Source organism: Zea mays, chromosome 9 (assembly GCF_902167145.1).
Source record: "Zea mays cultivar B73 chromosome 9, Zm-B73-REFERENCE-NAM-5.0, whole genome shotgun sequence".
In the NCBI taxonomy this organism is placed as follows: Eukaryota; Viridiplantae; Streptophyta; class Magnoliopsida; order Poales; family Poaceae; genus Zea; species Zea mays.
Window position 1 is genome coordinate 149,934,217 of NC_050104.1, and position 11,160 is coordinate 149,945,376.

At 47.7% G+C, this 11,160-nt stretch overlaps 1 pseudogene; it reads left to right on the forward strand.

Annotated features, from left to right (window-relative positions):
* The first annotated feature begins 1,374 nt into the window (after nucleotides 1-1,374).
* On the forward strand, nucleotides 1,375-10,846 carry LOC103640388 (exocyst complex component EXO70E2-like; annotated as a pseudogene).
* Nucleotides 10,847-11,160: the final 314 nt, after the last annotated feature.

An 11,160-nucleotide genomic window follows, 5' to 3' on the forward strand; every position in this document is an offset into this window, starting at 1 on the left:
AGGCGATAACGCGAGGGCAGACGGAAGAGTACAAAAAGTGAAAGTGAGGTGTTCTGCGGACGATGTTTCTCGCAGGGGGTTTGCCGCAAAAATCGCTCGTGCGCGCCGCTGCCCAGTCCATGCCGTCGTCGGCCAAGAAGGAAAGGAGCGCCTCCGCCCTGCTCCTAAACAAGAAACCTTCAAGACGGCGGGGACAAGTTCAGGAAAAAATTCCTCTGCAAGAAACAAACAACTAGGCAAGAGACGAGCATCCACGCAAGAATTCCACTGCAGCTCGGGAAACCGATCGGTTGCGGCATCCTGTGCTGGGTATATAACGGTAGAAAGGGCAGTCTACAGCAGGGTGGAAAGAGGCAGTGAGAGTGATTGACGTCGTGTGCAGTTTTTTTTTGTTCTTTCTTTTGTTTTGACCTGTACACTGTTTACGGATTCCTAGATTTTTTTAAGCGGATATGGCTTTAGGATTTGCATGCCTATCCCTGTAAAACTCTTCGTTAAGCCCTTCAAAGAGAATTTTTTACATGAGCATTACCTTGTAGATTTGTAGTTGTAGAGAGTGAGGTAAATGATCCAAAGGTGAAGTTTTTACTACTCTATGAGAGAGCAAAGTAGGTGTCCATAATATAACATACATTTGTACATAAGCTATCACGATATTATTAGTGTGATTGGTTGCCCAAATGGGCACGGCCAGACTCGGCGACACGTGCGTTGACCACGCTTGAAACCGTGATTGGTTACCTGTACGTCATCGGCGTAGCCTGCACGCGCAGACGCAACCTAGGTAGGAAACCACCCGTAAGCCTGCATGGACAGAGACGCGAGCGTGCAGCCTTCTCTACCGGACCAGGCCGAGGCGAGCCGGGCGCCCTCTAGCCCACAAACCAATCACGCAATATATTTCCGTTGCAACGCACGGGTACTCACCTAGTATATACTTAGGGGTGTTTAGAATGGCTTCAGTTTCCTGCTCTAGTGTGGAGTTGTAGTTTATAATACCAATTTAAACAGTTTTAAAAATATTTTTATTTTAATAATAAACAAAATGACTTATCTAAATATCTTATAAAGGCTTACAACTCTAACTCTATGATTTTCTAGAGTATCCAATGACTTGCTCCACTAAATTTACTCGACCCGTCCCAAATAGAGCCTTAGCAACTTGTTAAGGTCCTCTTTGTTTACTTTCAAGGTTATATAATCCAACTTGTGGATTATATAAGCACCTATAACCTGCTTATGGAATATCATAATCTAGTTACCTAGATTATTTAATCCATTTAATAATCTATGTTGCTTGTTTATCTCATAACTTATTTAAACTGGATTATATCTCTACTAATCCTTAAGGCAATAGTGTAGACTAGCACAACCATGCCCCCGCCCCCATCTCAACCGTCCGATTTCCAACCCTGCCTCCATCCGAAACCGTCCGATTGTGTCCTCTCGCTCCCGCAGCCGCACCCGCCGCCACAGGCACCCGGCCATGCGCGCAGCAGCCACCGCGTCCCGCCCCAACCCCCACCGCCATTGCGCGCAGCAGCCCCCGCGTCCCGCCCCAACCCCCGCCGCCATTTCGCGCAGCAGCCCCCGCGTCCGCCTCCATCTCGCGCGGCCATGCCCTCCGTTGGGAAAAAACAACAGCGCCCAGCCACCATCTCTGTTCTTTGCGAGAGTGTGGCATAACATCTTCTCTATGTCTGCCGAGGAGCGCGAGCCAGCTGCTAGCTGAGAGCCAAAAGAAGGAATCCTCGGTCGACAGCAGGAGAGGAGAGCCACTGTTTGATCAGCGACCGGGCAAAAGCAGGTCGCGGCCGGCCATACCCCCGGCGCTGTCCGATACCGCACCAGCGACTCGCCGAGCGCAGGCACAAGAGGAGGGGCTCCATCCATGAGGCAGCCATGCTTATGCTCATCAATAGGTATCTCTGGTGCGGAGCGGGACTGGATGATTTGTTGGAGAGTGTGCAACTTTCGTGTTACAGCTGCTTGCAGTTCCTAGAATTTAGCTCCCGAGGACGACATCGTGCAGTACCTCGCCGCTTTGGATGTCGTCGTCGAAAACCTCGCGCGCGGCGGCGCCGGCGGCGCGCGGGCTGGCGTCGCCGTCCAGCTCGCCATGGTGCGCCTCTGAGAGCACCTAGAGGGGGGGTGAATAGGTGATCCTGTAAAACTTAAACTTATAGCCACAAAAACTTGTTAAGTGTTAGCACAATTATTGCCAAGTGGCTAGAGAGGAGTCTCAACAAAACACAATACCACAAGAGATCAAACACAGAGATGACACAGTGGTTTATCCCGTGGTTCGGCCAAGACCAACGCTTGCCTACTCCATGTTGTGGCGTCCCAACGGACGAGGGTTGCAATCAACCCCTCTCAAGCGGTCCAAAGACCAACTTGAATACCATGGTGTTTTGCTTTGCCTTTCAATATCCCGTTTGCGAGGAATCTCCACAGCTTGGAGTCTCTCGCCCTTACACTTGAGATTCACAAAGAAATACAGAGTAAGGGAGGGAATGAGCAACGCACACAAGACTTCAAAAGATCAGAGCAACAACACGCACACAAGCAGCAACAAGAGCTCGCAACACAACTCAAAGAGTTCACAACTCAACAAGAGCTCTAGATACTATCACAATGAAACGAATGCGTGAGATCGATGTCCTGGTGCTTAGGAATGTTGTAGGAATGCTTGGTGTGCTCCTCCATGCGCCTAGGGGTCCCTTTTATAGCCCCAAGGCAGCTAGGAGCTGTTGAGAACAAATCTGGAAGGCCATCCTTGCCTTCTGTCGTCGGGCGCACCGGACAGTCCGGTGCACACCGGACACTGTCCGGTGCCCGATTTCTTTCCTTAACCGGCGCAGCCGACCGTTGCCGACCTTTGCAGATCTGGCGCACCGGACAGTCCGGTGCACACCGGACAGTCCGGTGCCTCCTTCCGACCGTTGGCCAGACCACGTGTCGCGCGCAGATTCCGCGGCCGACCGTTGGCTCGGCCGACCGTTGGCTCACCGGACAGTCCGGTGCACACCGGACAGTCCGGTGAATTTTAGCCGTACGCCGTCGGCAAATTCCCGAGAGCGGCTTCTTCGTCCGAGGCAGCCTGGCGCACCGGACACTGTCCGGTGCACCACCGGACAGTCCGGTGCCCCAGACCGAAACAGCCTGTTGGCTGTACACAGCCAACATTCTCATTTTCTTCTTCTCTCTGTTTCTAACACTTAGACAAATATATTAGTACACAAAACAAATGTACTAAGGCTTAGAAACATACCTTTACTTGTGATTTGCACTTTGTTCATCCATGGGCATAGATTCACATCTAAGCACTTGTGTTGACACTCAATCACCAAAATACTTTAGAAATGGCCCAAAGGCACATTTCCCTTTCAATCTCCCCCTTTTTGGTGATTTATGCCAACACAACATAAAGCAACTAGAACAAGTACAAAGTCACTTCAAATAGAACTCAAATCTATTTTGATTCATTTTTGGCATATATGGATCATCCTTTGCCACCACTTGGTTTGTTTTTGCAAATCAAACTCAAATCTCTATCTCTAAGTCAAACACACATGTTGAAGCATAAAGAGAGTCATTCCAAAAGAGATTGATCAAAGATTTCAAAAACTCCCCCTTTTTCCCATAATCACTACTTCTTTCCACAAGAAGCCAACTTTTGACAAAAGAGACAATAACAAAAAGCTCTATTTCACTATTTTCAAAATTTCTCAAGTGGTAGCTGATCCATTTATTGCTTTGGCCTTTATTTTCTCCCCCTTTGGCATCAAGCACCAAAACGGAATCAACTTTGGCCCTTTTAACCCCATTGCCTCACCAAAATCTTCAATTAAGAGCAAATGGCAATAAGAGTTCATGAGATGAACTTGGAATTAGTTACCCTCTCATCGGAGTGCAGTGGAAGTCTTTCATGGTCCAAGTCCACCTTTTCCCTTTCAATTCTCCTTCGAGACTAAATCAAGCAAACTTAAGCATATGGTTAGTCTCAAAGGGTCAAGTTGTAACATATCTCCCCCTAAACATGTGCATCACTTTGCAACGGACTTGTGAGGTCCAGGGAGTGTTTGTACAACTTGAGCACCACAATAAGCAACAAAATGCAGAAGGAACATGATCAAAGGCATAAACACATGTATGCTACAATTCAATCCAAGTTCCGCGAATCTAAGACATTTAGCTCACTACGCAGACTGCAAAAGGTCTTCTCATCTAGAGGCTTGGTAAAGATATCGGCTAGCTGGTTCTCGGTGCTAACATGAAACACTTCGATATCTCCCTTTTGCTGGTGGTCTCTCAGAAAGTGATGCCGGATGTCTATGTGCTTTGTGCGGCTGTGCTCAACAGGATTTTCCACCATGCGGATAGCACTCTCATTATCACATAGGAGTGGGACTTTGCTCAGATTGTAGCCAAAGTCACTGAGGGTTTGCCTCATCCAAAGTAGTTGCGCGCAACACTGTCCTGCGGCAACATACTCGGCCTCAGCGGTGGATAGGGCAACGGAAGTTTGTTTCTTAGAGTTCCATGACACCAGGGACCTTCCTAAGAATTGGCACGTCCCCGATGTACTCTTCCTATCGACCTTACATCCAGCATAGTCGGAATCTGAGTATCCAACCAAGTCAAAGGTAGACCCCTTTGGATACCAGAGCCCAAAGCAAGGCGTAGCAACTAAATATCTCAGAATTCGCTTCACCGCCACTAAGTGACACTCCTTAGGATCGGATTGAAATCTAGCACACATGCATACGCTAAGCATAATATCCGGTCTACTAGCACATAAATAAAGCAAAGAACCTATCATGGACCGGTATGCTTTTTGATCAACGGACTTACCTCCTTTGTTGAGGTTGGTGTGTCCGTCGGTTCCCATCGGAGTCTTTGCAGGCTTGGCGTCCTTCATCCCAAACCGCTTTAGCAGGTCGGTGTGTCCGTCGGTTCCCATCGGAGCAAATTTAGAATTTCTACCTTTCTTCACTAGAATGTAGCACTTGCTCCCAAATACACGAAAGTAAGATACATTGGGTTTGTTACCGGTTAGTAGCTCATACGACGTCTTCTTGAGGAGGCGATGAAGGTAGACCCTGTTGACGGCGTGGCAAGCCGTGTTCACGGCTTCCGTCCAAAAGCACTCGGGGGTCTTGAACTCTCCTAGCATCGTCCTCGCCATATCGATGAGCGTCCTGTTCTTCCTCTCTACCACACCATTTTGCTGTGGTGTGTAGGGAGCGGAGAACTCGTGCTTGATCCCTTCTTCTTCAAGGAACTCTTCCACTTGAAGGTTCTTGAACTCGGACCCGTTGTCGCTCCTTATCTTCTTCACCTTGAGCTCAAACTCATTTTGAGCTCTCCTGAGGAAGCGCTTGAGGGTCCCTTGGGTTTCAGACTTATCCTGCAAAAAGAACACCCAAGTGAAGCGGGAAAAGTCATCAACAATAACTAAACCATACTTACTTCCTCCTATGCTCAGATAGGCAACGGGTCCGAAGAGATCCATATGTAGCAGCTTCAGGGGTCTTGAAGTGGTCATCACATTCTTGCTGTGATGCGCTCCTCCCACTTGTTTACCTGCTTGACAAGCTGCACAAGGTCTATCCTTTTCGAATTGCACGTTAGTCAAACCTATCACGTGTTCTCCCTTTAGAAGCTTGTGAAGGTTCTTCATCCCCACATGTGCTAAGCGGCGATGCCACAGCCAGCCCATGCTAGTCTTAGCTATTAAGCATGCATCTAGACTGGCTTCTTCTTTTGCAAAATCAACTAAATAAAGTTTGCCGTCTAGTACACCCTTAAATGCTAGTGAACCATCACTTCTTCTAAAGACAGACACATCTATATTTGTAAATAGACAGTTATATCCCATATTGCATAATTGACTAACCGATAGCAAATTATATCCAAGAGACTCTACTAAAAACACATTAGAGATAGAGTGCTCATTTGAAATTGCAATTTTACCTAACCCTTTTACCTTGCCTTGATTCCCATCACCGAATATAATTGAATCTTGGGAATCCTTATTCTTGACGTAGGAGGTGAACATTTTCTTCTCCCCCGTCATATGGTTTGTGCATCCGCTGTCGATAATCCAGCTTGAACCCCCGGATGCATAAACCTGCAAGGCAATTTAGGCTTGGGTCTTAGGTACCCAACTCATGTTGGGTCCTACAAGGTTAGTGCAAATATCCTTAGGGACCCAAATGCAAGTTTTGTCTCCCTTGCATTTTGCCCCTAACTTCCTAGCAACTATTTTCTTATCCTTTCTACAAATAGCAAAGGAAGCATTTAAAGCACAATAAATTGTAGAAGGTTCATTTACTACTTTCCTAGGAGCATGAATAATGTTCTTCCTAGGCATATGATGAATAGCATTTCTTCTAGACGTATTTCTACCATTCATATAGGAAGAACTAGAAACAAACATGGCATGGGAGTCAAAATCATCATAAGCATTATAACTCCTATAAGCATTTCTAGTTTGTCTCTTATCATGGTACATAAACGCATGGTTCTTTTTAGCACTAGTAGCCATAGGGGCCTTCCCTTTCTCCTTGGCGGGAATGGGAGCCTTATGGCTTGTTAAGTTCTTGGCTTCCCTCTTGAAGCCAAGTCCATCCTTAATTGAGGGGTGTCTACCGATCGTGTAGGCATCCCTTGCAAATTTTAGTTTATCAAATTCATTCTTGCTAGTCTTAAGTTGGGTATTAAGACTAGCCAATTCCTCAGTTAATTTGGAAATTGAAACTAAATGATCACTACAAGCATCAACATCGAAATCTTTACATCTAGTGCAAATCTCAACATGTTCCACACAAGAATTAGATTTACTAGCTACTTCTAGTTTAGCATTTAAGTCATCATTAACACTCTTTAAAGTAGCAATGGTTTTGTGACAAGAAGATAGTTCACTAGAAAGCACTTCATTTCTTTCGACTTCTAAGGCATAAGATTTTTGTGCCTCTACGAATTTGTCATGCTCTTCATACAAAATGTCCTCTTGTTTTTCTAAGAGTCTATCTTTTTCATTCAAGGCATCAATCAATTCATTGATTTTATCAATCTTATTTCTATCCAATCCCTTGAACAAGCTAGAGTAATCTATTTCCTCATCGCTAGACTCATCATCACTAGAAGAAGCATAAGTGGTGTCTCGAGTACTTACCTTCTTCTCCCTTGCCATAAGGCATGTGTGACGCTCGTTGGGGAAGAGGGATGACTTGTTGAAGGCGGTGGCGGCAAGTCCTTCATTGTCGGAGTCGGAGGAGGAGCAATCCGAATCCCACTCCTTTCCGATATGTGCTTCGCCCTTGGCCTTCTTGTAATGCTTCTTCTTCTCCCTTTTGTCCCCTTTTTCCTGGTCACTTTCATTATCGGGACAGTTAGCAATGAAATGACCAATCTTACCATATTTGAAGCATGAGCGCTTCTCCTTTGTTTTGGTCTTGCTTGGCTGTCCCTTGCGACCTTTAAGCGTCGTCTTGAAGCGCTTAATGATGAGGGCCATCTCCTCATTATTTAGCCCGGCCGCCTCAACTTGCGCCACCTTGCTTGGTAGCGCCTCCTTGCTCCTCGTTGCCTTGAGAGCAATGGGTTGAGGCTCATGAGTAGGACCGTTCAACGCGTCGTCCACGTATCTTGCCTCCTTGATCATCATTCGCCCGCTTACGAACTTCCCAAGAACTTCCTCGGGCGACATTTTGGTGTACCTGGGATTCTCACGAATATTATTCACCAAATGAGGATCAAGAATGGTAAAGGACCTTAGTAATAGTCGGACGACGTCATGGTCCGTCCATCGTGTGCTTCCATAGCTCCTTATTTTGTTGATAAGGGTCTTGAGCCGGTTGTATGTTTGGGTTGGCTCCTCGCCCCTTATCATCGCAAATCTTCCAAGCTCGCCCTCCACCAACTCCATTTTAGTGAGCATGGTGATGTCGTTCCCCTCGTGAGAAATCTTGAGGGTGTCCCATATCTGCTTGGCATTGTCCAAGCCGCTCACCTTATTGTACTCGTCCCTGCACAAAGAGGCTAGCAACACAGTAGTAGCTTGTGCATTTTTATGAATCTGCTCATTAATAAACATAGGGCTGTCCGAGCTATCAAATTTCATTCCATTCTCTACAATCTCCCATATGCTTGGGTGGAGAGAGAATAAATGACTACGCATTTTGTGACTCCAAAATCCGTAGTCCTCCCCATCAAAGTGTGGAGGTTTGCCAAGAGGAATGGAAAGCAAATGCGAGTTCGAACTATGTGGAATACGAGAATAATCAAATAAAAAGTTCGAATTGACCGTCTTCCTGTAGTCGTTGTCGTCGTCCTTTTGGGAAGAAGTAGACTCATCGCTGTCGTCGTAGTAGACGATCTCCTTGATGCGCCTTGTCTTCTTCTTCTTCCCTTCCTTTCGTCTATGACCCGAGCCGGAGTCGGTAGGCTTGTCATCTTTGGGCTCGTTGACGAAGGACTCCTTCTCCTTGTCGTTGATCACGATTCCCTTCCCCTTAGGATCCATCTCTTCGGGCGTTTAGTCCCTTTCTTGAAGAGAACAGCTCTGATACCAATTGAGAGCACCTAGAGGGGGGGTGAATAGGTGATCCTGTAAAACTTAAACTTATAGCCACAAAAACTTGTTAAGTGTTAGCACAATTATTGCCAAGTGGCTAGAGAGGAGTCTCAACAAAACACAATACCACAAGAGATCAAACACAGAGATGACACAGTGGTTTATCCCGTGGTTCGGCCAAGACCAACGCTTGCCTACTCCACGTTGTGGCGTCCCAACGGGCGAGGGTTGCAATCAACCCCTCTCAAGCGGTCCAAAGACCAACTTGAATACCACGGTGTTTTGCTTTGCCTTTCAATATACCGTTTGCGAGGAATCTCCACAGCTTGGAGTCTCTCGCCCTTACACTTGAGATTCACAAAGAAATACGGAGTAAGGGAGGGAATGAGCAACGCACACAAGACTTCAAAAGATCAGAGCAACAACACGCACACAAGGAGCAACAAGAGCTCGCAACACAACTCAAAGAGTTCACAACTCAACAAGAGCTCTAGATACTATCACAATGAAACGAATGCGTGAGATCGATGTCCTGGTGCTTAGGAATGTTGTAGGAATGCTTGGTGTGCTCCTCCATGCGCCCAGGGGTCCCTTTTATAGCCCCAAGGTAGCTAGGAGCTGTTGAGAACAAATCTGGAAGGCCATCCTTGCCTTCTGTCGTCGGGCACACCAGACAGTCCGGTGCACACCGGACACTGTCCGGTGCCCAATTTCTTTCCTTAACCGGCGCAGCCGACCGTTGCCGACCTTTGCAGATCTGGCGCACCGGACAGTCCGGTGCACACCGGACAGTCCGGTGCACACCGGACAGTCCGGTGCCTCCTTCCGACCGTTGGCCAGACCACGTGTCGCGCGCAGATTCCGCGGCCGACCGTTGGCTCGGCCGACCGTTGGCTCACCGGACAGTCCGGTGAATTTTAGCCGTACGCCGTCGGTAAATTCCCGAGAGCGGCTTCTTCGTCCGAGGCAGCCTGGCGCACCGGACACTGTCCGGTGCACCACCGGACAGTCCGGTGCCCCAGACCGAAACAGCCTGTTGGCTGTACACAGCCAACATTCTCCTTTTCTTCTTCTCTATGTTTCTAACACTTAGACAAATATATTAGTACACAAAAAAAATGTACTAAGGCTTAGAAACATACCTTTACTTGTGATTTGCACTTTGTTCATCCATGGGCATAGATTCACATCTAAGCACTTGTGTTGACACTCAATCACCAAAATACTTTAGAAATGGCCCAAAGGCACATTTCCCTTTCAGCCTCGAGGAGGAGCTGTGCCACCTCATGGTCTGCCACGCCGTCCCCATCGACCTCACGGGTCTCTTCTTCTCGCTCCGCCGCCTCTCGCTCGAGTCCATGGACGACCTCGACACCTGCCCCGACTTCGACGCCGCCACGCCGCATAGCCTCGACGCCACCCCCACCGGCCCGGAGACCGCGCGCGGCGCCTCCCTCGGATCTAATCCCTTTGAGGACCAGGTGTTCGATCCCGTGCGCCCCAAGGCCGTCGAAGACCTGCGCGCCATCGCCCACCGGATGGCGCGCGCGGGATCCGCCGCGACGTGCTCGACGAGTACCTCTCCGTGCTTGGCGTCGAGCGCCTCAGCATCGACGATGTGCAACGCATCGAGTGGAAGCTGCTCAATGACAAGATGAAGAAGTGGGTGCATGGGGTCAAGACGGTCGTGCGCGTGCTGCTGGCTGGTGAGCGTCGCCTCTGTGACCAGGTGCTCGATGCGTCTGATGAACTTATGTATGTGTGCTTCCTTGAGTCCACCAAAGGATGTATTACGCAGATTCTTAGCTTTGGGGGTGTTGTGGCGGTGTGCCCCCGCTCGCCAGAGAAGGTCCCTTGGATCCTTGACATGTATGAGGCACTTGCAGAGGTGATCCCTGAAATGAAGGACTTGTGCATAGGATGTTCTAGGGATGGCGTGATCAGTGACGTGCAAGCCATTCTTGATAGGCTTGGGGATGCCATGTGGGGTAACCTATTTGAGTTTGGGAAGATGTTACAGCAGGAGACCTCAAGGAGGGCGATGACAGCTGGAGAAATCCACCCAATGACACGCTATGTAACTATTTGAGGTTGCTGGTTGTTTACAGTGAGACACTTGATGCACTATTGGCTGAATACAACAGTGATCATGATACTTTCAGAAGTTCTGATGATCAGGATCAGGAACACTTGGAGAGAATGACCCCTTTTGGAAGGCGTCTTCTGAAGCTGATATCTTACCTGGAGGCCAATTTGCAAGAGTGTACCATTATTTTGCTGCTTCTGAGATATACAATGCAATCTGTGTGTTCATTGCTTGCTATGTCTGGATGACTGGATTTGGGAATTTCTCCTATTACTATATCAAGAAAGATTTTAGTATTGCAAGATTTGCTCAGGTGTCTATGCTACCTCATCAGTCTTATTTTGTGCTATGCCCTAATGAGTTTAGTCTCCTGTATTTTTTGTTACCGCCTTTTAAGCACTAGACCAATAACTATACTTTCCATGCAGATGATGTGGAGGTTAAATTTCTTTGTGGCATTCTGTTGCATTGTCCTTGACAATGATCTCAT